Source organism: Suncus etruscus, chromosome 14, assembly GCF_024139225.1.
Source record: "Suncus etruscus isolate mSunEtr1 chromosome 14, mSunEtr1.pri.cur, whole genome shotgun sequence".
NCBI lineage: Eukaryota > Metazoa > Chordata > Mammalia > Eulipotyphla > Soricidae > Suncus > Suncus etruscus.
The window spans coordinates 61,092,948-61,106,729 of record NC_064861.1 but is presented as its reverse complement, the minus strand read 5'-3'; the positions used below and the strand labels follow the sequence as shown (position 1 = coordinate 61,106,729).

Here is a 13,782-nt window from a genome sequence, read left to right as displayed (position 1 = left end):
AAACCCACACCTTGTATGTGTAAAGTACAGGCACAAGGTTTGTTTCTCAGGTCTTTCTTGTGCTTTTTCTCTCTAAGGTCTGACAGAGATTGTTCCCCTGGATGGTAGAGGGCCTCACCTCTGTCTTCTCTCCAAGGGTGCACCTTTGCAGGATGCTGGCTTCCTGTGAGCTTCTCAGTTATCAGACTCACTCTGCCTGAAACTCGGGCATCACCTCCTGATGGGAACATGTGACAAGGCCCTCTGCCTCCAGAGCCTTCTTTCACTGACTTCTACTCTGGTTGCCTCTTTTTGTCAGCTCTGCCTCTCAGTTTAAGTGCCAGCGGTTAGTTTCCTGTGGGTTTGAGGCAAGTGCAGCTGGACCATATTGTGGCTTCTTTGGATTCTACCCTCTGGTGGATTCTTGGGTGAGAATCCAAGAATTAGCCAGGGCCTTATCCTTAGTCTTATCTTTTCCTCCGAATTTTACTTCACACTCCTTTCCTTTCTCCCTCTATGGCTCCCACCAAGACCTCTGGCTCTCTGAATCCTAATAGCATTATACAAGGAGGAAGAATAGCTTGTAGCTTGGGACTCAGAGGACTGACAGAGATGGATTTGGTTCCTTTTTCAGTCATTTTCTAGATGAGTTACCTGGATCAAGTATTTGTTTTTGTTTTTTGTTTTTGGTCTTGGGCCACACCTGATGATGCTCAGGAGTTACTCTTGGCTATGCGCTCAGAAATGGCTCCTGGCTAGGGGGACCATATGGGATGCTGAGATCGAACCAAGTCCAACCTGTATCAACCACTTGCAAGGCAAACACCCTACCTCTGTGCTTTCACTTCAGCCCTGGATCAAGTATTTATAGACTGAGCAGAAGCAGTGATCAGGGGACCTTGAGGCTAGTTGAGGGCATGAGTAGAGAACTGGAGGCCTTAGAGAAGTGGGAAACAGATGGGTCATTTCTGTGGTTACTTGGTTATGGTTATTCATGTCCCTGATTCCCTTGGGCAGTGTCAGTGCATTCTGTATAATAGTCAGCAACATGTTGAAGAGAACACTTCCAGTTCCTTTTCTCAGGACCACCAGGAGTGATCCCTGAACACCACAGGGTGTGGCCCCAAAAGTCCCATTACTGCCCTCCCTAGTAGTCATTTGGAGAGACGATTACTGTCCTCATGTTGCAAAAAAATCAGGCTCGGAATGATTGTGTAACTAGACACCTAAGTTCCATTCCGAAAAGGTCACTGAGTTGAGTTGAACATCTTTTTTTTTTGGGGGGGGGGGGGTCACACCTAGCAGCACTCAGGAGTTACTCCTGGCTCCACGCTCAGAAATCTCTTCTGGCAGGCTCAGGGGACCTTATGGAATGACCTTATGCATTCAAGGCAAACGCTTTACCTCCATGCTATCTCTCCAGTCCTGGGTTGAACATCTTAAACAGAAATATGGACTCATCGGTTAAGGTTGTTTTAGGAGTAATTAAAAAGAAATCTCATCTTGCTGATTTATGGGAAGCCTTTCCTTTGAGTTGTTTGAGTTAACTGAGATGGTCTCCCCGAGCCAAGTGAGGAAAAGCTGGTTGCTATCCCATCCTGCCTCCAAGTGCCCAACCCTCTTCCTCTGACCATCTTTTAGAGAGGAGGCTTCATCCCAAGCTGAGTATTTTCAGAGACTTTTCTTTTCACTATCCTGCTGGTAGTTTTAAGTGTTGGACCCCCAAACATAAATATGGGAGGTTAGTGTCAGAAGCTTCCAGGTATCCAAACAGGAGTGAATTCACCCCTGACTCAGCCTCACTTTTAGAAACAGACCTCAAAATGCAGGACAAGAGAGAAATTTCCAATGACTAGTTTGTGTTTCTCTTGCTTTTTCCCAGACTGTTCTAACTCACATGCTCAGGAGCTTGAGCTAGAAATGCCCCATATTCCAGAACTCTTTGTTGCTATCCCTGATTTCCCACTTATAGTGCCAATATAACTTCTCATGCCCATTTCACTAATGGGCTGTATGGATTTCTGCCTCACAAGTGGTTCTATGGGGTGCATCTCAGGTAGAGATTTGGGTATCGTCACCATCTGGTATGACAGACTGTAGTTTTCATGACTGCCCAGTCTCTTCTGCTGCCAGGAAGAGGTCTGGCCATCCACAAAGTCTGGTGTTCACCAATCTACTTTTAGGCCATGTTTGACCAAGTTTGGGACCAGGGAAGGACAATACCAGCCTAAGCAGATTGATTAGAGCCAGTCACAAATCCCCTTGCCCTTCTCAATTCCTGCTTCTTTTTGTTTTGTTTTGGTTTTGGACCACACATGGTAATGCTCAGGGGTTACTCCTGGCTCTGCACTCAGAAATTGCTCCTGGCTTGGGGGACCATATGGGGTACTGGGGATCGAACCGAGGTCTGTTCTGGGTCAGCCATGTGCAAGGCAAGCACTAGTTCTTTGACCCCCAACTTTTGCTTCTATGTGTCCTCTATCCCCAGCTGGCCCTGAAGTAGCAGGTGATATAGAGCATTCACCTCAAAAACATCAGGAGGCAGAGGCATTCCCAGTGAGCAAACCAGATTTTATGATCATACATGGGTGACTTAGGCAGATATAACAACTGCTCTCTTACAGACATAGAATCATGAGGAAGGCCATCAGGTCTTTTTGAGCACGTTATCATTGTCAGGAGGGGGCACACCAACAGGCTTCTCTTTTAGTTTCTATCTGGATCTTTGACATAGGTGTTCAGGTCTAGTTTGCCGCTGACTGTTGGCTCTAGTTTGACGCTGGACTTTGGTTCTAGTTTGATGCCTATGCACCTTTTCACGCCTTCCCTTTCTAAGGCAATGAAAATGAAATTCACGAGATTCAGGACTGCCACTATTATACAGAGAACCTGTGGGACACAAGACCCGGGATGGGCAAGTTAGACTCATTATGCAGACAATGCTATTTATTGAGGTTTCCTTTGTCCCCAAGACCTGATCGCATGCACTCCAGGATTTTTGTGGCCTTTCCTTCCCTATTTTTTGTCTGCCCCATTTTGAGCACAAGGTTTGGGAAATGGTGGGTTTTCTGTTTGGGATGACCCTTCTCATGCCCAGGCACTGGGAAAGATCCCAGCAGGGACATGGTTCCTGGTGGCTCCAGGGATAGGTGAGGGCTTGAGGAAGTGGAAGGACCTGAGCTGTCTGGAAAGTTGAAAGAGGGTCCCAAAGGGGCCTCTAGACTTGTAGAGAAGGCCAAGTATTGGACTAGAGCCTCTAGAAAAGCTGTTATGATTCAGAGCTTGGGAAGTGGTGCCAAAGGAGTCAGGGATGAAACTTGGTCTGTCAGGACTGGGCACTTGACCAAGAAGGGAGGCTGGATGCCGCACTCTCAGAGCCTACTCTCTGTCAGTCGTGGTGAGTAGAATGAACACTGAACTGGCTCAAACCTGGCATCTTGAGAAGGAGGAGGTACTATATCCGGGGCAGAATAATGGAAACCAGGTATGAAGCCCCTTGAAGCTGGGATGTGGCTTCGCTGAGTGAACCTGTGCCCGACATGCCTATGTCACTGGCTTCTGCCTGCCTCGATGTTTCTCTTATGATCGCGAGGTGAACTACTTGTTCCTAGGTAGATCTTGTCACTGCTCATCTGTGAGCTTCCCAGAGGAGTCTGGGCTGAGGAACTCTAGCCCCAACATACAACTCAGGCCATCACAGTCCAATGGCACTGACAAATATCGACTAATCGTGACATGAATTCTAAATACTCAGAGTTCTTTCTTGTATAAATCTCTGTTCCTATTGCTTTGCTTCTTCAGCCAGTCTTATCTCCACCTCCAACCTTACAAACATTTTTATCTATTATTCTTGGTTTTGTTTGGGGATCACACCCTTAATGTACTTATGGCCTATTCCTCCTGGCTGGTGCTTGAGGCACCATGTAGTATTAGAGATCAAACACCCAAGTTTTCTCTATGTAAAACATGGAGCCATCTCCCCAGCCTCGTGTTTTTTTTTTTTTTTCTAAACACTTTATATTATGAGGTTGTGAGTCCCTGTTTATCCCAGTCCTATTAATTAGGGCAAGATATTTAACCTCAGCCCCAAAATCTGTAAAATGAGACTCAAAGTTTAAATTAGAAAATGCTTAGCCAGGTGTGAGGCACTATTTTCCCTTTAATCCTTCCATACATCTGTCACTTTTTCTGTTCATTCCTTGTCTGAAATGACATGACTCACTTTTTTTTTGTTTTTTGTTTTGTTTTGTTTTTGGGCCACACCTGGCGGTGCTCAGGGGTTACTCCTGGCTATCTGCTCAGAAATAGCTCCTGGCAGGCACAGGGGACCATATGGGATGCCGGGATTCGAACCAACCACCTTAGGTCCTGGGTTAGCTGCTTGCAAGGCAAACACCGCTGTGTTATCTCTCTGGCCCCAAAACTTATTTATTAATGTATTGATTTTTTGGGGGGTCACACCTAGCGGCACTCAGGGGTTACTCCTGGTTCTGCTCTCAGAAATTGCTCCTGGTAGGCTCAGGGGACCATATGGGATACTGGGAATTGAACCAGGTCCCTCCCGGGTTGGTTGAATGCAAGGCAAGCACCCTACCACTGTGCTATCTCTCCAGCACCTGGGTCACTCACTTTTTAATGAGCACTGACTTTCCTTTACTCTTCTTTTCAGGTGATTTTAAATATAATTCTATAGTCCAGTAAAGTTAAATTTATATTTATAGACCAGAACATCCTATAGCAACATTTCAAAAAATAGTGTGTGTTCACCAGCCAGAGTGATAGCATAGTTGGGAGCTCATTTGCCTTGCATGAAGCCAACCTGGGTTCAATACTTGGCATCCCATATAGTTACCTGAGACTGTCAGGAGTGATTTTTATTAACAGATCACAGTTCATCTTTATTTAGCTTATTATTATTATTATTTCTGTTTTTGGGCCACACCCAGCCACCACTCTGGCCCCTATTATTATTTTTTTTAAAGATTTTTTTGGAGGAGCTCAGGGATTATTTCTGGATCTGTGCTCAGAAATCAGTGATTTCTGAGCAGGCTCAGGGAACCATATTGGATGCTGGGGATTGAACCTGGGTCAGTCCCAGGTTGGCTGCATGAAAGGCAAACACCCTACTGCTGTGCTATCACTCCGAACCTAAATTTTTTTAATACCCTTACTTTTATTATTATTATTGTTGTTGTTGTCATTATTACTGTTATTATTATTACAGGGGGAAAGGAGATACTGGGGCAGGCTCAGTGACGCTTCCAGATGTGCCCTGTGATGGTGAAGCTGCCAGATGTGCCCTGTTAGGGCTGGGACCTTGGTCCAGATGCACAGACTTGGTCCTGTCCCCAGCTGTGTGTCTCCAGTTGTGCGGGCTATGACTGAGTGTGGCACAGCAGGGTGGCTGGAGAGGAACAGAGCTGGAGTGTCCGAACCTTAACTTTAAAATTTTATTTTTGCCACACCTGGTGGTGCTCAGGACTCACTTCTGGCTCTATGCTCAGATGGGATGCCAGCCAGGGATCGAACCCGGGCTGGCCATGTGCAAGGCTAGCTCCCTACTCACTATGCTATTGCTCTGCCCCCAGGAATGATTTCTGAGTGCAGAGCCAGGAGTAAACTGACAACACCACTGGGTGTGGCTCCAAAGAACAAAAAACAAAAAAGTGTGTGCTAAAGAACAAGAAAAAACAGTACTGGTATGAATGTGGAAATAAAGGAATGCTCATTCACTGCTGGTGGGAATGTTGACTGGTATAGCTTTTTGGGAAAATAATATGCATATTCACAGAAAAATAGAAATTGAGCTTCCATATGACCCAGCAATACCACTCCTAGGAATATATCCCAGGAGTCCAAAAAAATTCAGAAAAGTCCTCTGAACTACTATACTATGCTCATCATAGCACTATTTACAATAGTCATAATCTGGAAACAACCCACATGTCCAAGAACAGATGAGTGGATAAGGAAACTGTAATTACTCTGACACAATGGAATACTATGTAGCTGTTAAGAAAAATAAAGTCACAAAATTTCCTTATACATGGATGGATATAGAAAGTATTATGCTATGGGGTTTGGGGAGGCCCCATACCAGAGCCTTTCTTCCTAGCCTGAGGAGTGCTGGGAGGCTTGGCAGGCCCCCAGCCGTCCTTGTCTTTTCCCCCTGACTCCAGGCCTTCCCTGGGTGCCAGCTCAGATGGCCAGAAGTGGGTTCAGGTGGACTCTTAGTGGTCCTCAGGTTCCCCCCTCCCTTCATACTCCAGGGGGGAGGTGCATGGGGAGGAGGGCGGGCAGACATTTGGCTTCCGGTTTTCTCCTTGATTCTGGAGACCAGCTCATGCCAGGTATAGGGTTTTTCTCCCCTAGACTTCAGTCTTTCCCTGGGCACCGGTATAGGTGGACTCTATAGGGGTCAACAGGTTTTCCCCCTATCTCTCCCTACGCTAATGGGAATGCGCTCTGGGAGGAGGGCAGGCTGTTCTAGCACTGATTTATGTTGGGACAGTCAGTGAAAATTTCTTCTCTTTGTTTTCATATTGATAGTGTTGTGTGCATATATTCTATATATCCATAATATCCATCTTGTATTGGGACCTTGATACTGCCCTACAAAGCTCATTTCTAATATTTTACTGCCTCAGTCCCAACCCTTACTTCCCCCCATCCTCCCATGTAGGTGCAGCTAATGACATGAAGCTCACCACATAGAGTGATAAGTGCAGTTAGGGAAATAACTACACTGAAAATTATCATAACAATGTGAATAAATGAGGGAAAAAGAAAGCCTGTCTCGAGTACAGGTGTGGGTGGGGTGGGGAGTAGGAAGATCTGGGAAATTGGTGGTGGGAATCCTGCACTGGTGAAGGGGGGGTGTTCATTACATGACTGTAATCATACAACTACAATTATATTTGTAATCACAGTGTTTAAATAAAGATAATAAAAAAAAGAAAGTATTATGCTTGGGCCCGGAGAGATAGCATGGAGATAAGGTGTTTGCCTTGCATGTAGAAGATGGTGGTTTGAGTCCCAGCATCCCATATGGTCCCCTGAGCCTGCCAGGGGTGATTTCTGAGTATAGAACCAGGAGTAGCCCCTGAGCGCTGCTGGGTGTGACCCCAAAACCAAAAAATAAAATAAAATAATAAAGAGGCTGGAGAGATAGCATGGAGATAAGGCTGCCTTTCATGCAGAAGGATGGTGGTTCTAATCCCGTTATCCCATATGGTCCCTCATGCTTGCCAGGGGCTATTTCTGAGCATAGAGCCAGGAGTAACCCCTGAGCACTGCCGGGTGTGATCCAAAAACAAAAAATAAAACAAAACAAAAAATAAAACAATTTTAAAAAAGAAAGTATTATGCTGAGAAAATGAGTCAGAGAAAGGGGGGTGAGAGAGAATAATCACACTAATTTTTGGGACTTTTTTGTTTTTGTTTTTTGGGCCACACCCAGCGGTGCTCAGGGGTTACTCCTGGCTATCTGGCTATCTGCTCAGAAATAGCTCCTGGCAGGCACAGGGGACCATATGGGACGCCAGGATTCAAACCAACCACCTTCGGTCCTGGATCGGCTGCTTGCAAGGCAAACGCCGCTGTGCTATCTCTCTGGCCCCGGGATTTTTTTTAAAAAGATAGTATGGTAATAATATTCAAATTTTTTTTTTTTAAATATGGAACGCTTCACGAATTTGCGTGTCATCCTTGCGCAGGGGCCATGCTAATCTTCTCTGTATCGTTCCAATTTTAGTATATGTGCTGCCGAAGCGAGCACAATATTCAAATATTATTCAAAGACAATAGAGATGAAAGCCAGAAGAACCAGGCCATGGTAGGCAACTTGCCACAAATAGTGGGGGAGTGCAGTTAGTGCAAAGAAGGAACAACCATGATAATGATAGTTGGAACTGATCACTCTGGACAAGAACTGGGTGCTGAAAGGGGATGAACTGATATGCATGATATCCCTTTAGTAACAAAATTACAAACCACAGTGTCTAAAAAAGAATAAAAAAAGAATAGACAGAGGGAGAGTGAGCGAGAGCTAGAGCAAGAGTGAGAGAGCAAGAGAGAGAAAATGGGGCCAGGCGGTGGCGCTGGAGGTAAGGTGCCTGCCTTGCCTGCGCTAGCCTAGGACGGACCGCGGTTCGATCCTCCGGCGTCCCATATGGTCCCCCAAGAAGCCAGGAGCAACTTCTGAGCGCATAGCCAGGAGTAACCCCTGAGCGTCACAGGGTGTGGCCCAAAAACCAAAAAAAAAAAAAAAGAAAAAAAAGAGAAAATGTCTGCCCCAGCGGCAGGTGGGTGTGTGTGTGATAAGAAAATTGGGGACATTAGTGGTAAGAAATGTGCATGGTGAAAAAAAATCTATATTATGAACAACCTTTTAACCACAGTGTTTAGATAAATTAAAAAGAAAAAGAAAGAAAAAGAGAACTACCATATAGAGAAAAAAACAAATTGTGTGTGCTATTCTCAATAGGGGTTTAACTTTGTACTCATGTAGAGAAGATGTATTAAGAAGACAATTTTCATGAGGTTGAAGCTTACAACTTCACACTTCTAAAAAAATATCCATGCAAAAATGGAGGAAAATTGTAAAGAAGTTGTTCAAGTACATTCTCAAGAGAGAATGATGGTCTTCTCATTTCTCTTCTCATAGTCTTTTTTTTTTTTTTTTTTTTTGGTCTTTGGGACACACCGGTGACGCTCAGAGGTTACTCCTGGTTATGCGCTCAGAAATCGCTCCTGGCTTGGGGGACCATACAGGACGCTGGGGGATCGAACCTCACTCAGTCCTTCCCAGGTTAGCACATGCAAGGCAAACATCCTACCGCTTGCGCCACCATTGCAGCCTCTCATAGTCTTTCTTTTTTTTCCATAGTCTTTTTTTTTTTTTTTGGTTTTTTGGGCCACACCCGGTGGTGCTCAGGGGTTACTCCTGGCTGTCTGCTCAGAAATAGCTCCTGGCAGGCACGGGGACCATATGGGACACCGGGATTCAAAACAACCACCTTTGGTCCTGGATCGGCTGCTTGCAAGGCAAACACCGCTGTGCTATCTCTCTGGGCCCTCCATAGTCTTTCTTAAATGGAATCAAGATACCCTCTACTTACCGCTGCAAAGTAGAAGTTAAACTCTCTGCTCTCTTCTCTGAGTGCCACGACACCCACTATTATTAGGAATATAGCAGAAGCGATACAGTTGAGAAGCTCCTATAAGTGAATTGAAGATTGTCAACTTTACTAGAAAGTAATTTCATTGAGTTAATTCTCCATCTAAGGTACGGATGCTCTTTTCTGGAAGGAGAAAAGGCTGATTTTGGGCCACAGCATGCTATGCTCAGGGGACTATACGAAATACCAGGAATCCTACCAGGGTTGATTGCATGCAAGGCAAATACCTTAACCCCTGGACTGTCTCTCTAATCTCTAGTATGAAGGCCTTTTTCATTTAATTTGTCTCAGTAGCCATGCCTAGTTGAGTTCAGGGTGTGGGTAGTGTGGTGCCTGGGACCAGCCCAGAGCCTTGTACCTGGGCTCTACCACTTGAGTCATCTCCTCAACCCCTTGGGGCCTTTTAATTTGTTCTTTATATTTTGGGGGGCCTATTCCCAGTAGTATTCAGGGGGTCCCATGTGGTACTAGAAATTTAAACCAGGGTCAGCAGGATGCAAGGCAAGTGTCATAACTCCAGTCTTAATGCTCTGATTCAGCCGTTTTTTTTTTTTTGGGTGGGGGGCGGCAAACCTGGCGGTGCTCAGGGGTTACTCCTGGCTATCTGCTCAGAAATAGCTCCTGGCAGGCACGGGGGACCATATGGGATGCCGAGATTCGAACCAACAACGTTAGGTCCTGGATCGGCTGCTTGCAAGGCAAACACCGCTGTGCTATCTCTCCGGCCCCTGATTCAGCCTTTTAAAAGTTTTCCCTTTTATTAAGCATCATCTATTCTTGATTACACAATTCCTTTTTTTTTCTTTTCAGGGATCCCTCAGTTCAGGGATTACTCCTGGCTCAATGCTTGGGAATTACTCCTAGCAGGACTCAGGGGAGCATATGAAGAGCTAGGGTTGACCCAGGGTGGCCATGTGCAAGGCACATGTTGTATCTACTGTACTATCTTTTAGACCTCACTTGCTGTGTACATAGTTCTTATTTATTCCAAAGAGATGTGGCTTTATGTGATTTTTTTTTAAAAGGTCCTGGCTAAAATTTTGTCCATGGAAACTGATGAATTCATTAAAAAATACATTTGAGACACTACATTAAGACATTAAGGAAGAAACCTTAAGAGATTTTCATAAAGGGTTAAGGATATGGCTCAGTGGTAGAGTACTTGCCTAGTAGGTATGAAGCCCTGGGTACAGCCCCCAGGTTGGCAAAAACCCCAAAGTGACTCTTCTTAAAAGATACACATAGGTGGGGGCTGGGCGGTGGCGCTGGAGGTAAGGTGCCTGCCTTGCCTGCGCTAGCCTAGGACGGACCGCGGTTCGATCCCCCGGCTCCCCCGGCGTCCCATATGGTCCCCCAAGAAGCCAGGAGCAACTTCTGAGCTCATAGCCAGGAGTAACCCCTGAGCGTCACAGGGTGTGGCCCAAAAACAAAAACAAACAAAAAAAAGATACACATAGGAAATGTGGGATACACATGGAAATAGGTGGGTTGGGATCCTAGCCCCAAATGACCCACAACAAATATGGGGTTTTGAAGACAATATTTTAAAATGCATATGTGTTTTGTATTCTAATGCATAATTTATTTGTTTTAATATAAAAATGTGAGATGTAATGATTTAATTCTGCCCTCAAATTTGCTGGTTGAGTCATTGCTTTTGTGTTGGCATGATGAACCCAGAAGTACTGGGGGTGGGCATATGTGGTGCTGGAATTGAACCTAAGAGTGCCACATGCAGGGGCCGGGCGGTGGCGCTGGAGGTAAGGTGCCTGCCTTGCCTGCGCTAGCCTAGGACGGACCGAGGTTCGATCCCCGGCATCCCATATGGTCCCCCAAGAAGCCAGGAGCAACTTCTGAGCGCATAGCCAGGAGTAACCCCTGAGCGTCACAGGGTGTGGCCCAAAAACCAAAAAAAAAAAAAAAAAAAAAAAAAAAAAGAGTGCCACATGCAAGGTAAGCACCTTAACCCTGCACTGTTTTTTGGGGTCCAGATATTTACTTCAGTAGGTTCACAGTCCCGGGAAAGCAGGACTGAAGAACAGTCAAAGATTCTAGAATGGATACCATGGCTGTTGACATTTCCTAAAGACAGGGTTAGGGTTGCATCTTCCCTGATACCTATAGGTTATGTCTTTCATTGTAAACGAATAAAAACTCCGTGCTGTCTTTAGTAGTGGGTTCTTCAACTCTTAGCCCTGCCTGGTGGTTTGTGTGCTAAAGGTAAGGAAGAGTGGGGGAAAGCATACTTTTGAGTTTAGACAGAGGCTAGCCTTTCTAGAAAAGGAGCTAAAATGGAAGGGAGGGCACTGGAAGTGTCAGTGGCATTGGTGCTGAGGGAAGGTAACCATGATGTGGCTCAGCTAGGCCCTGGTTTTTGGTGGCCTGATTTGGAGATGTGTTTGGTCTACTGCCCTCCTGTTTGATGCTTTTCAGTGTGACAGCATTTATTTCCCAGTTGTGAGCTCATTGTAACCCACACAAGTGTGCTCTGAAACTAATGTTCTTACATTTTCATTTTAAGTGAATAAATGGATGCTTAGAGTGGTTTACTCAATTGTCTGAGATGGAAGCCAAAGAATGGAGTCAGACTTCCTCTGATTTATTTTATAGCCTCCTCTGGGCCCCCAGGAGATTCAAAGGGGCCACAAGTAAAAGTTATGTACATGTGTCACATGAAACTTAGGAGTAAATAGTAAGGGGATGCACACAGGAAGGAAACTAAGTCAGAAGGGTATCATAGTCAGAACAGGATGAGAAGCACCTGCATAAGGAATCTAAAAGCATCTGGTAAAGGGGGTGGAGTAATTCAGAAGGCAGTCCCATGCTATTTGCACTCAAACTGTGCTCCCTGTAAACTTCCTGTAGTCTCTAGGTATATTTTTTGCTTAACTGACAAAATAGAAACCGTCTTAGAAAATGTTGCATCCTACATCCCACCTCTGGCCATAGTTATTCACCTTTGACTCCATTGTAAAAAATTATTTTTCATGTTTGTGCTACACAAGTGGTACTTGGGGGTTCCCTTATGTAGTGTTTGAGGGACCATGTGGCTTTCAACATTCAAAGCCTGTTCTCAGCTCATTGAACTTTATCTATATATTCAGGTTCACATCTATGAGAAATCATAGGAATACAGGGAAAGATGCAAAGCATAGAAAAAAAAATCAGAGACATGGAGGAACAGAAAGATGGAGGGAGAGTGACAATGGAGAAGCCATTTTACAGCAGCAGGAGTTTCAGCTCTAGAAATAGTATGGGATTTATAGGCAGACTGGCTTTGTCTCACATTGAATTTCCTGTGCCTACAAGTGGCCATGTGTGACCTCATTGTTTAAATCCAGTTTTCCATCTGTTGACTGTGTAGGGAATGACTTCAGCTCACTGTTTTGTCAGAAGCATTAAATAATATATTACATAGGAAAAAGAATCTTGCATATGGTATGTGCTCCAAAAGAGTCCCTTTACTTTCCCTCCTTGAAAATTTCCATGGGCAGATTTCTGCTTGTCTTCCGAAATCTCTGCTTGGTTATCCTTTTCTGTCATGAAGAAGCTCTTCCAGGGACTCACTTAAAAGCTATTCTTTTTTTGTGGCAGAGAGATAGCATGGAGGTAAGGCTTTGCCTTGCATGCAGAAGGACAGTGGTTCGAACCCTGGCATCCCATATGGTTCTCAGAGTTTGCCAGGAGCAATTTCTGAGTGTAGAGCGAGGAGTTACCCCTGAGCGCTGCCAGGTATGACCCAAAAACCAAAAACTAAAACCAAAAAAGGTTTTTTTTTTTTTCTTTTAGTTTTTGGGTCACAAAGTTTTTGGGCTTGAGGGTGTGCCACATGTGGTAGTGCTCAGGGCTCACTGCTGGCTTTTGCTCAAGGGTCAATTCTGGTTGTGCTTGGAAACCATATACTGTGCCCAGGATTGTACCACTGGTGGTCACAGGCAATGCTAGGGCCTTAGCCCTGTTCTATCTCTCCAGCCCTCTCCCTCATATGCTTGAGGAATTTATGCTTGAGTTTTAGCTCAGTGGCCACTAATCCAACTTTAAGGTTAGAAAAAGTGATCATAAGAAAGTAGAATGTAGAAGAGGCCTTCCCCTGGAATTAGGGCTGGTCACACTACAAGCCTACAGTGGACAAAAGACATCCAAGTGGCCTATAGTTCTCATGGTGGTTTTTTTCTATTTAGACTTAGTAGAAAACATTAAGTTTGTGCCAACCTTCATGCTATATACTTTTTGTTTGTTTTTGATTTTTGGGCCACACCCAGTGATGCTCAGGAGTTACTCCTGGCTATGCGCTCAGAAATCACTCCTGGCTTGGGGGGCCATATGGGACGATGGGGATTGAACCTAGGTCCATCCTGGGCAGCCACATGCAAGGCAAATGCCCTACTGCTGTGCCATCACTCTGGCCCCACATGCTATATACTTTAAACACATTTTAATGTTATAAGAACCTCAGTTATAATCATATTTTATCTTCACTGAAGTTCCTATATGAGGAAACTGAGATTAAACTACTTGAAGCGGTGGTGCAAGTGATAAGGCATCTGACTTGTGCATGCTAGTCTAGGACAGACCGCAGTTCTATTTCCCGGCATCCCATATGGTCCCCCAAGCCAGGAGCAAT

At 45.0% G+C, this 13,782-nt stretch overlaps 1 non-coding gene across 1 annotated transcript; it reads right to left on the bottom strand.

Annotated features, from left to right (window-relative positions):
* Positions 1–7,649: 7,649 nt before the first annotated feature.
* Positions 7,650–7,756, bottom strand: LOC126028984 (U6 spliceosomal RNA). The gene has a single exon (XR_007502648.1). It is a non-coding gene; the product is annotated as a U6 spliceosomal RNA (small nuclear RNA).
* Between the last annotated feature and the right edge of the window lie 6,026 nt (positions 7,757–13,782).